The sequence below is a fragment of the Dermacentor albipictus genome, chromosome 9, assembly GCF_038994185.2.
Source record: "Dermacentor albipictus isolate Rhodes 1998 colony chromosome 9, USDA_Dalb.pri_finalv2, whole genome shotgun sequence".
NCBI lineage: Eukaryota > Metazoa > Arthropoda > Arachnida > Ixodida > Ixodidae > Dermacentor > Dermacentor albipictus.
In genome coordinates, this window is record NC_091829.1 from 116,036,506 (window position 1) to 116,048,730 (window position 12,225).

General features: G+C 43.0%; 1 protein-coding gene across 1 annotated transcript in view; it reads right to left on the reverse strand.

Moving 5' to 3' along the window:
* Positions 1-12,225, reverse strand: part of LOC135913576 (GTP-binding protein Di-Ras2) — a 432,585-nt gene that overhangs the window by 401,973 nt on the left and 18,387 nt on the right. The gene's annotated exons all lie outside the window — the stretch shown is intronic.

Genomic DNA, 12,225 nt, shown 5'->3' on the forward strand with positions numbered 1-12,225 from the left:
GCACTGCACATCGACAAGCAACTAGTGTTTCAAGTCTCCTCGCTGCTTTCGGGAGTAGCCTGCCTCTTTGCATCCTTTTGGGTGTTTCATGTGGAATACCCACGAAAGGCGCACAAAATGTTAACATTCATAGAACATGCATTTCTGAACTTAACGCACACAAAGCCGCGCGTCAAAGCTCTTCAACTAATCAATTTTTTCAGAGGCCATGCAGACTCCCTGGAAGAGCCATAGGCTACTAACCAGTGGCCACACTCATGGCCTAATAAACTTCTTTGCAGCCGATTCTTGTGTAGTTTCACAGCCCAAATGATGCTTTGGTCCAAGGGCTGGGCAATCTGATGTGTTAGGAAGCAGAAATGCTAACTTCGCAGCTGCAAAGTTATCTAGTGTGGTGTGCGCCGATGCATTTAGGATAACTGCAATTCTGTTCTTCGCTGCAACATAGTGGTCAGTGAGGCGCATGTACGCCTCAAAAAGCTTTGCAGTCCATGCTTTTGTATTGCTGCAGTAGACAAGTCTAGACGGCAGTTGGGTGCTTTTCAAACATCTTGGCATGGCTGACTTCCCAATCACAAGAAATGATTCACTTCGAATGCATCTGAAATCCTGTCATTGGCATGCTTACCGCCAGTGCATGTCTCGTGATTGAATGCAGGCATTCTGTCTAGTAGCAGCTTGAAGAGCGCAGACTCATTCGTGTTAAAGATATTGTTGGGTGCGCAGTCCATCAAGATGTGCCTCAGCTGACCATTTCGCCATGTTTCTGCATCCTCTGTGTTGCCAATGGCATCTTCTGAAGTGGTCATGTTTATGCCGTGCCTCACTTTAAATTCACCAGCCAGCGGTTGCTGCATATGAAGTGGTTCAGCTGCGAAGTGAAAACCGGGGCCTTCTCGGCAAGTAGTGGTTGCAAAAAGACAGTGGACGTTAAACTGCCTCAATACTGTAATACTTCAATCATAATGTGGTCGTCATGCTTAAGTTATTGCTTGTGTTTTGTAATATTGTTGCCTTGCACACAATTGTTTTCCTAGTTCTTTTTGTGCTGTTTGCCACAGTTTATTTTAAAAATATGTGCCGGCTTTTTTCTTCAATGCGCATTTGTTTAAGATACAGTGGCCAGCGCATCAAAGTGACTAGTAGTGCACAGCTCATGTGTTTTATGTTGTAAAGGTGCTGAGCTTGATACACAAAAGCAACAGTAGCAGATATACTGTGAGCGAATTTTAACGTACTGGCTCCTATGTTATGCACCATTCGAATTTGATTCAGTATGAACAGGCTTCAAGAATGTTTGGTCAAATGGCCTAGTGAAACCTTTCTTTATATATGACTTTAGGAGTATTAAAAAGTGCCTTTAATTGTTATTATTTATTTTGGTAGATAAATGTTATATTCAGTCACATTATAGGCAATTTATTTTTGCACACCAAAATGTTTGTAATGAGCACAGGTGTGCAAGAAAGCCCTCAGGAATGTTGGTCACCTGTGCTGTGTTTCAGCTTTCAGCTCAATAAGTGGGATGAGTTGACCTCTCAATATAGTGCTGAGGTTCTTCACTTTTATTTCTGTTGTACTAAGTCGCACAGACTACCACTGACTGGCATCAATGCAAGATTGTTAAAGGAGTACTGACACGAAAATTTGGTGTCCCGGCTTCTTAAGTAGCTGCTGACTCCATATTTATGGTGCGAAGCCTCAGTTCCATGAGAGTGCTACAAATTAATAATTACAACACCTTTGTACAGCTCGTCCAAAACACTCTTCTGGCAGAGAGGCCTCAGACATGAAAAAGGTTATTTGTCGCTTCACCGAAAGTGAAGTTGGCAGTGTGTAGTAGTTGAATTGAAGTTAAGGGCATGAACTGATTGTGTCGCCGAAAGCTGCCAAACTGTCCCCTCTGATTGTTCACTTCTCTTGGAAATACAGGGAGACACTCCCTTCCCTCTTGTCCCGTGGAGTGTTAAATGGACTGGGCTTTAATCACCACGACCGTGGTGTGCATACACGTTGGCAGTATCCGGTGCCATGAAATTGCAATTGGTTTCATCGCTACATGCGTAACCTTTTACACCTCTGAAGCAGCACTGCTCTTGGCATGCATTTTGAGTCTTAATAAAAAGTAATTTAATTAATTATTGCATACTTGGGGAATTGAGATGCCATAATTTATTTATTCGGTTGAGGTCTATCAAGTGAAGTAATAAATGGGACAAAAATTGTCAATACTTTCAATTTGACAAGGCTTAAATTTGGCAGCTTCACAAATCTAGTCATATGCTAAAGTGCTGGGCATGGTCTGGTGAAAAGGGATTGTTTAATAAGCTGGTTGAAGCTTCGTATGTTGATATATTTTAAGTGTGTGATAAGTTCCTTAAATTTGTGCCTTTTCATTCTTTGCTGGCCACTGGCACCATTGTACAGTGCCTGGATTTCTTTGTTTTAGCCGTTGTGCAAGCTTTCTAGTCACTAGATCGAAGTATATATTTGTGGTAAATGCTGAATATGTGATAAGTTCAGGTTTCTTATGTTTGTGCCATAGGTTTGTCATTATTATTTTATTGTGCAAGACCGTCTCCTGGCCACTGAACTTTTTTTACATTACCTGTATCTTTAAAAATACTGTTCTAAACATGTGCAAACTGTCTAGTCACCATTTGTACTCATTGTTGGAAGGAACTGCAGGACTGCAATATATAAAATGTGATATTTCTAATAAAATATTTTGTAAGTGCTTGCTTTGCATGTAATCTTTCATAGTGCACAAGAGGAACTCCAAGAGGTTTCTACCTTGGCGTCTGAACAGCCCGAAACAAAGCCCTCCAAAGCTTTTAACCAGTTTTAAGTGCTCAAAAAGCAGTCTCGTGGGAATGCAAGCCAATGGCTTGCATTTTCGGGACTGCATTTGGAGCTTCCAGCAGTGAGTAAAAGCTTTGGAGGGGTTTATTTCGGATGTAAAAATTACTCCCATTTACTGCCCCAGAAACGGGGGGGGGGTAGGGGGGAGTAAACTACAATGCCTTTATTTCCACCTATTTACTCTTAAATTAACACAAAAAAACACCTTTATTCCACCGCAAATGCTCCCAAATGGAAATAATAAAACTCCCATTGTACCTCTTCGAATTTCTGCAAGCGGGAGTAAAATGGTACTGCTGATTGCTCCTAATGTACCCTGCAAACACTCTCATCTAAATGGGAGTATTATTGCACTCCCTTCAATGAGAGTAGAAACATGTCCAAAAGGGAATGCGCTAGAGGACAAGCCAAAAATGCCCATCTGGGTGTTTTTCTGTTTACAGTGTAATTACCCAGCACCATTGTTTTTTTTTTCGATAGCTCGGTGTTATGCATGATGCAATAAATACCACGTAAGAAAAAAAAATAGTTGAGTGGCAGCTCTGTGGCCACGCGATCGTCTCCCAAAGGCCTATTGCTTCACTGGCATGGGTTCTCCTTTCAGCGAGACGGCTGTGAAGTTTTATTTTTCCTCGAAATGGTGGGGGGCGGGGGAGGGGAGGGCAATGAAGATGTCTGCGATGAAGAGTTAGCCTGTCTCGGTGCGCGGGCGCGTCATCACGTGGTACTTTTCTTATTTCGCGGGATAAGAGTAAAGAGTACCCGAGGGTTACGTTGAGGCGCCACCTTTCCTTGCAAGCATGACTTTAGCTTATTTGAAAAAAAAGTTGGTTGTTTTTTTGTACGCCCCGTATTTACCGTCCTGGTCGTGAGACGTTTCATATGATTGATTTATTGGTTACTTGATTGATTAGCTAACTGACTGATTGATTTGTCGCAGCCCTCTTGTCACTTAGCACTTATTCGAAACACACATGACTGACTGTATCAACCGGAATGCACACGAACCCCAAACAAATCTAGGTCCTTGCCACCTGGCTGTCAATAAAAAAATATTCAGAAAGGTGCATATTTATGACAGATACGCAAGGCAAGCATCAACTTTTGAAGTTGGAGCGAGAGCCATATCTCTATTCTGGCTGTTACAAGAAGTTACGGTATGTATGCATGTACTCTAGTCACTATAATATTGAGGGATTAACGCATTGATGTTGATGGCACATTGTAATTGTTATGCCCAAGGTTTTTAGAAGCACCTAGAGCTGAGGCACATTATTTTTGCCACAGTTGGTGGGGCCTGTGTGTCAAACTATAATTATTATTTTATGCTTATGAGTAACAAACCTATATAATTGTACTAAATTCTGGAATAAGTAGAAACACTTTTGCTTCAACGCGTACTCACAAGCAGCGCGGAGCTCCACTTTGCACTTTAGAGCCAGCTACATACGTGACAGGAAATAAAATAATGCAAGAGCGCATGGTACCTGGCTGGGCCTGTCTAACCGGGTGTGCTTAGCCGGATGTGAAGAAAAAAAATTCATCACGGAACAAGTTACTGGCAAGGTCACGAACATGCGGAATACTATTTCTCGCAGCGAAGCGAATGCGGAACAGCAGCATACCCAAATTGCATTGACTTGCCACTCGACATGAGTGCGAACTTCATAAGGCATTATATGTAAAAAAGCCATGATCGACGTAAAGCGCCCATCGAGTGCGCTTTCACATTTCTAATTTCCAGTCGACAGCAGACTTGCACGGAGTTGCAGAATGTTTAAGAATACCGCCCTAAGCAAAAGGTAAATGAAAGCAAAAAAAAAGAAATAGGAAAGAAAGCCAATAACAAATATGACGTGAATCTGATTCTTAGCGGAAATGGCAACATTGTCGCTTTATATTTTCTTCCGCTGGTAGTGTGCCCTCCTCACATAAATCGCGATAAGCCCCGTAAACGATCTAGCATAATCCATCCATCCATCCATCCATCCATCCAGTGATGAACCGCCATTTTATGAACGCATGGGCTTCTATGAAAGCTTGGCTGCCACGTGTACATTTTTACCTTGGTTTCGTGAAACACAGCCGTGGAAACTGACTCTGCTCAACCGGACTCGTAAAGCGCCTGGTCCTCACGTCGCGTTAATCTGTAGTCGCTTACTTGGAACAAGGACCTTACAATGAGCTGGAGCTAGCGCCAGCACCGACATCTGCCCGCTTCGAGGGCTTGCCTGAGCCAGGCAGTGAATGTCGTTAGTTCCATCGAATCCCTTTTGGGGCCTCTGGTGTCGTGGTGCGTGAGCCCGTAAGAACGCGGCGCTTTTCTTATTTCGCGGCGTAAGAGTAAAGAGCCGGAAAAATTCTTACGCAGCGTAAAGCACACTGAAAACGATTGAATGAAACAGCTTCCCCATCAAAAGTCACGCCCGTGATCAAAAAAACTAAAGAGGTACATATTAACTCACTCTATAACCAGGCAGGCAATTAGCATACACATATTTCCCTGTCGGCGGGGGGTAGAATTGATCACCTAACGCCATCGGCCTTATAATCGCATATCTTACCAGCGTTTTTTTACAGCCAAGCTGCTAGCCTTTAGTTGGTTGTGATTTTTCCTGTCCGCGTGCAAGGTTTTACTGGCACATAAACAAACGGCAGCTGAAGGCTTTGTGTTTCGAGTTTCTGCGTAACAGAATTACGTTTTTCCGTGTATTCGAATTGCAGTAGAATCCCATCGTGTTTACAGGTTGTGCGTAAGTCGTATTTTATCGATTTTCCGACGCATCTTACTTTGAGAAATTCAATTAGTTCAATAACGCACTTCCGTTAAGCGGAGGGCCTACAAAAATGACGATGCAGGCTGTGCTAATGGCTCCACGGCCCATTAGAGTAACAATCTGAAGCTATTATATCTGCAGCTTGTGTGTAAGTCTTACTTTTCAGGCGCATTTTACTTTGAAACATTAAATTACTTCATTATCGCAGGTTCCCTTGGCGGAAGGTCCAGAAGAATGAGGGTACATGCTGCATTTCCGAACACGTGCGTGTGGCTTGGACGGACGTCGCTTGTGTTGGTGTGTAACGTTGGCAACAGCTTCGCTGTACATCGACTTTCCCAGGGTTGAATCGAGGCGGATTTTTTAAACAGTTTGGTCATTATTAGCTATTGCTAGTCTATTTCTATATTTATGTGTGTTTGCGTTTGTCTGCGCTTTACATTTGCGTGCTGAGTAGTTGTGTGTACAAATTTTATTTTGAGCGTACATGTGTATTTTTGTGAGTGTGTAATCGTGTTCGTGTGTGTGTGTGTGTGCATTTGCTTGCGTCTTTGTGTCCGTTCGTGTGTACGCGAGTGTGTTGGTCTGTGCACGCCTGTGCGTATGTATGAGTGGGTTCGTGCGAGTCTGTTTTGTAGTGTAGCGGAGCGGTAGAAACCCTCAACCACCGCGAGCTTATTGCGCAAGCGTTAGCGTAATTGAGTATATGCGGAACAAAAAGCACGAGCGGGGATTCAAGTACACTACCAAAATGCATGCGGCAGTACTCTCTTTGAACAAAAGCACCTCGAAGAAATTCTCTTTCATTTCTTACACCGCTTTTCTTCTATATATTGTCTGGTTTCAAGTTCGCGCTGCCAACTTTTCCACAGCATGATGTAAGAACCTAGAGCCATGCAGTAAGCAAAAATAAAAAAAGAAAACGGGAAAAATAAAAGAAATACAATCTGCTATATAAAGGACGAAGTCGCTCGTTAAGAAAGGTCACGGTTGAAGATGCCTAGTGTTCGCGCTGTTTCTTTTGTCGTCGACGGCTCAAGACATGGCCAGCATCGCTATCTGCTACTAGGTCACACGGACAAATGAAGAACACCGAGAAGCACTGGATGATGTCGAAATAAACCACTCCGCCTCCCTTGCCGCCCTACACCGCCTCTCAACCCTCGTCCAGCTTTACACAATTACAGTCGGGACGGCGAAAGAGGAGCCAACTCCATTCTTTGACTTTTCTGAGAAGAGCATAGCCTGGAGGAAGGCGTATCCTCCTTCACTGATCATTTATTACCTCTTGCTTGTTTCCCTTAGGAAAAAACAATGCTTTCCCTTTTCTTTCTTCCCGCAATGCGAATCTGACGAATCTAAAGTTGACGAGGTGACGACGCAATATTGCTTTGACGCTGCTTGAGGAAATGATAGTGTGCCACGTGGATTCCTTGGTTTTTTGTTTTAATAAAATGGTTTTAAAAATTTATCGCTTGGCGGACAGCTTGTGTGTCCGGCTCGCTTCTATTTCGGTTCTGAAGTTCAATTCCCAAGTTTGCAGACATAGGAGAAAGCATATTATGAGCGTCAACTTGAAGTTCCTTATTCCTGTCCATCTAAAACGAAGCAATGGTGTCACATGGTCAACCTAGATAGGTTTGTTGATCCAAGGTCTCTCACTAGAGCACGCCTTATAGATATCGTGCTTATGGCACGTAGATCCATCATAATTGTTCCTCGTAAATCAGCCCACTTCAATGAAATATGTCGCATTTCGTAGATAAAGCTGCATTGTACTGACTGTAACAAGCAAAATCTAAATGAAGGGCTTAATTTGATTAAGATTGCTGTAAACTTATGCAATTAACAAATCACTGAAGCTCTCGTTTACAAATCCGTGAATATGCACCACATGTCATTAAATACATATGCCAGTAACTTTTACATTTCATCTAAAAAATTACACGGTGTCTCAGCTAACTTAAGCCAATGTATGAAAATATGCAAAATGCCACGTAGCTTTGCAGGAGAAAGGCAATTGTTGTTTGCCGTAGCTTGAAGATGACCAAATGAGTTTCTTAATTCAGCCTAATTAGATAATTAGTCTTAATTATTTATCAACTTGTCAACTATTATAGTTGGATGAAAAGTGTCAATGAGAAAATTGTAGAGCGGCATGAAAAACTCCCGCTACAGTTTTCTCTTCCCCAGTACGTGCCACGTAAAAGTGTTTTTCCGAGCGTGCAAGAAGCCCGCAAATGCAAGCAACACTGCCGCGCCAGTGGCCGGTCGAGAAACTTCACGTGTACTCGCGGGCTACTTTCACGCTCGGAAAAAAAAACTTTTATGTGGCACGTACTGAGGAAGAGAAAGCTGTATCGGGTATTTTTCATGTCGCTCTGCAAGTTTCTCATTGATACTTTTATTCTAACTATATTTGTGAAGTTTAATAATTAAAACTAATAATGTGAATAGAGGGAATGGAAAAAATTCTTTGAGTATTTCCAAGCGACGGCAAATATTACCTTTGTTCTGTTCAGCTGGGTGGCAGTTGCATATTTCGAAACTCTGGGTAAAGTTAGCTCGGACACCCTGTATAAGCGGTCATAAGTGGCACAAACATTTTCAGTTTCTGTAAATCCTTACAAAGTTTACGATAGTTTTGTAAATGTAGCGCTCGCAATTTAGTTGTAAATTTGAAAGCGCTCTCAAATACATGATTTTTCCCCGATTTGGATTCCGATACGCAATCTTGATACATCTATTTTTATCACTGATGCAAATAACTGTAAGCTTGACTATGGTTATATATTAAATATTGCAGTACAGAGTAATTTCCTAATAAAACTAAAAAAAAGAAAGTATTCTGCGCAAAGACCGTAGGTTTCAATTCTTTAAAATAACGGAGCTTATCAAAATGCGTTGACTGGTTAAAAAATGATTTCTTTGGTCGCATGTGTTCTGAGAGGATCTGCTCAATTAAAGCTACTCTTAAGATCCTTACCACCGTCCGGAACGGCTCATTTGTACATTTGCCTCGTTCTTGAGTTCTGAAAACGACTTGAAATTCAAAGCTTGCATTTTTGCGAGAGGGCGCGTTTCTGAAGATCGCCGATTTTCCCACTATACCATTCTTCCTCCATCACGCTTTTTCTACTTCAAACGGCGATTACGCGATTACAATTACGTGCAGTAAAAACAGAATGCACACACACACACAAAAAAAAACACATGACGATGCCATTCACCCCCCCCCCCCTCCTCGAGAGACTGAAAACTAGCAGGTGGTCGTAGTCCATGCGTGGCGAATCAAAGCTAGCTCTTATTAAGCACATGTGTTTGACGACTTATAGCAAGTATCCGAGAAAATCAATACTGTAGGAGCTAACAGGACTAGTGTAGGCTGACGGGTCACTAAAACGTAGAGTTACTTCTTAAATTTTATGGGGCTTACAATTTTGCTACGCAAATCCACAGTGTGGCTGTGAAAGAAGCGTTAGTTGGGGCCCCGGATTACCATGCATGTACATCTCAATCCACCAACGCTTTCACTCTTCAGCGCTCGTTCTTGCGGTGAGCGTTGGCATGCCTCGGCGGCGTAACGAAGCGAAGGAGCAGAGCGAAGGATGAAAGAACGAATGCAGAGCGCAGCGGGGGGTGAAAAAATAACATCTCGTCCCCGCAGACCCATCTTCACTGTCGCGAGGGGAGAGTGAAGGCAGCGCGAGCAGGAAAGCGGAGGAGGAGGCTACAGTGAAAGCGTGAGGTGGAAAGTGGTGGGGGAGCGGAGGGGAGACGGCCTGCGCATGCGCGGAGTGCTTCGGCCACGGCATGCGCAGCTGTGTGGGCGATCTATTCGCTTCCGGGGGGGGGGGGGGGCGCCGTGAGGTGCGGAGGGCTGCGCTGCCGGATTCGTCACGTCATATCACATCAAATCAGTTTAACAGCGCCACGTGTAAATAAACATCTTGCTATATACAAAAGAACCACAGATTAACTATAATTGTAAAGAAGCGATTATCAAATCAAGTAAGTAGTAACAACATTAACTACCAAAACGCTCTCTATTACACAACTTCAGCAATTGGGACATAACAAAAAACAAATGGGCTCTAATAATGTAAGCACCAAAAATATAATCTTAACAATTAGGAAAATATTATTAATGAGCTAAAAAACAATTATGGGATTTTAGGTGCCAAAACCACGATTTGGTTATGAGGCCCGCTGTAGTGGGGGACTCCAAGATAATTTGGACCAGCTGTGGTTCTTTAACATGCACCTAAATCTAAGCACACGGCTGTTTCCGCATTTTGCCCCCATCGAAATGCGCGCACCATGGGCGAGATTCGATGCCGCAACCTCGTACTTAGCAGCCCAACACCATAGCCACTAAGCACCAATGATGGGTAAAAAAACTAAACAAGGAAAGGCATAAACTATATTATATTTCGTGTTCTATTATGTGCATTCTTATGAATTGTTTCGACGATTTAATAGGTTAAATTGATGCAATTTGATATGTGGGGAATTGGAACTGCCTGCGACAAACTGTTTAAGCATTTGTTTCTCCGGGTATTGTGATACTATTTTAGTTCAAACACCTTTAAGGTCCACAGTTTGCTAGCTATTACACGCTGCATTCCCCTATACAGTATAACTGGCGAACCTTGAGTATTCCGTGCTTAATGAATAAAATATGCGTTCCTAAATCTTGTGGCCTACCTCTATATTTTACGAATTACCTAAGCACTCTTTTTAGAGCGATGCTGTATATGGCTAGCCGATTCGTCCGTCCGTCTATCGCTTGTACGCTTAAAACTCCTCCGGCGGAACTCCATGCGCATGCGCGAAAACTGAAACATAAAGAGAGGCGCGCGATTGGCTGCGCCCGTAGTGATGTTGCTCTTCGTCGCAGCCGAGCGCGCGCGCAGCAGTTGCTCTCCGGCTCCGAAATGGCTATGACATGCTTCATACGCACTCCTGAGGAACAAGCAGCTTTCGATCAGCAAGGCCGCGAGATGAGCGAAGCCACAAGAAGAAGCTCGCGCAGCCGAGCGCAAGCAGAAACTACGTACTGAGGATCCGGCAGCCTACCAAGCCGTCGTTTAATGAACCGTCGGGATTAACCCAGTGGTAAATACATGGGCCGCACTATTCAGTTTTGCTGGTCAGCCACCTCTACGAAGTGCTGGGGTGGGGATTTTTTCGTAAGATCTTTAAGAGTCTATATTTTTGTACGAGCGATTTTGAATATTGCATCTCTATGCAATATTTATATACTTATATATTTATCGTATATTATATATTATTTTCTATATCTTTGTTTGTTTATTAATTTGTGGACGCAGTGATACTGCCGCTCTATCGGGCTCTTTTAACAGAGGACAAGAAATACGGAAACGTACAAGCAATTAGACATTCACGCAGAAGCCTGTCAAGTCGTTAAGCTTACAAAATTACAAAGATAACAGAGTACATAATGAAGGCAAGGCAACACACTTTGGAACCATGACATGTCGCTGACATACTTTTTTATATATTTAGCATTGTGCTATAGCTTTTGGAAATTTTTTGAATGACAGTCGAAAATCCCAGCTGGAGTTTTTATGGTAACTCTGTCAAGCATCTCGATGAAACCTAAATGAAAAAGATCTCATAAGCCCCACATGCCATGTACAAACGAGCCACGCAAAACGACAACTCGACAAACAAGCGACTGCACCACCAGTGCGCGAAATTTTATCTCGAAGAAAATTGCTATGCAAAAGGCACATTTCTCTCAGCTAATAAATTTTATTGAACTAATTAAAAACCAAATTCCCGCTAAATATCTTTACGAAGAGTCAGTCTATAGAAATCCAATTATTTAACACTGACGGCGATCAAATAAGCTCCGATAAATGCGTCAAAAGGCCGCAATCACTTTCTGTTCGATGTTCGTACCTGCGAATTACTCTGCTGGCGTTCAGTTACCCGAAATTACACCTCTTAAAAGGAATCAAATTTACTTTTTTTTTGTAGAGGGGAACACCATTGCTTACTCGGTCGTCACTCATACTGTCATCAGCTGGAGGCGGCCACATTTAGAATAAGCATCTCATCAGCTGGGGGCGAGAATATTAAGAACAAGGCTCTCGAAAATTGTGGGAGAACCCACGTCTGGATGAATGCCTACGTTAGTGCGATTAGTATTGAAGAAATGTAGTGACACGCCATGTGGACACCGCCGAAATGCGTTAAGTATGAGGCACGTATGCAGCCACGCTCTCCTTTCGTGCTTCCCTCTGGACACACTACGCCATCTATTGGCACCGCGGTGAAGTCGGTGCGTGGCGCATGCGCGAATACGTATTTTGACAAGATTGTTTTAATACATACGATGCGGGCTCTAATATTCCTAGCACCGGAGAAATCCTTAAAATATTTTCTTTTGCGTGAGTATAGAGCACCCGCACGCAGTGATCGAAGTAGGCGCCGAAGAAAGTCTTTGAAATGAAGCGCTACCAAGTGTCCCATACTCAACGGTCCAAGTTGGCGTGAAAGAGGTTCATAGGAGTGCGGCACATAAGCAGTGCCACATACACTGTTACTGAAGTTGGTC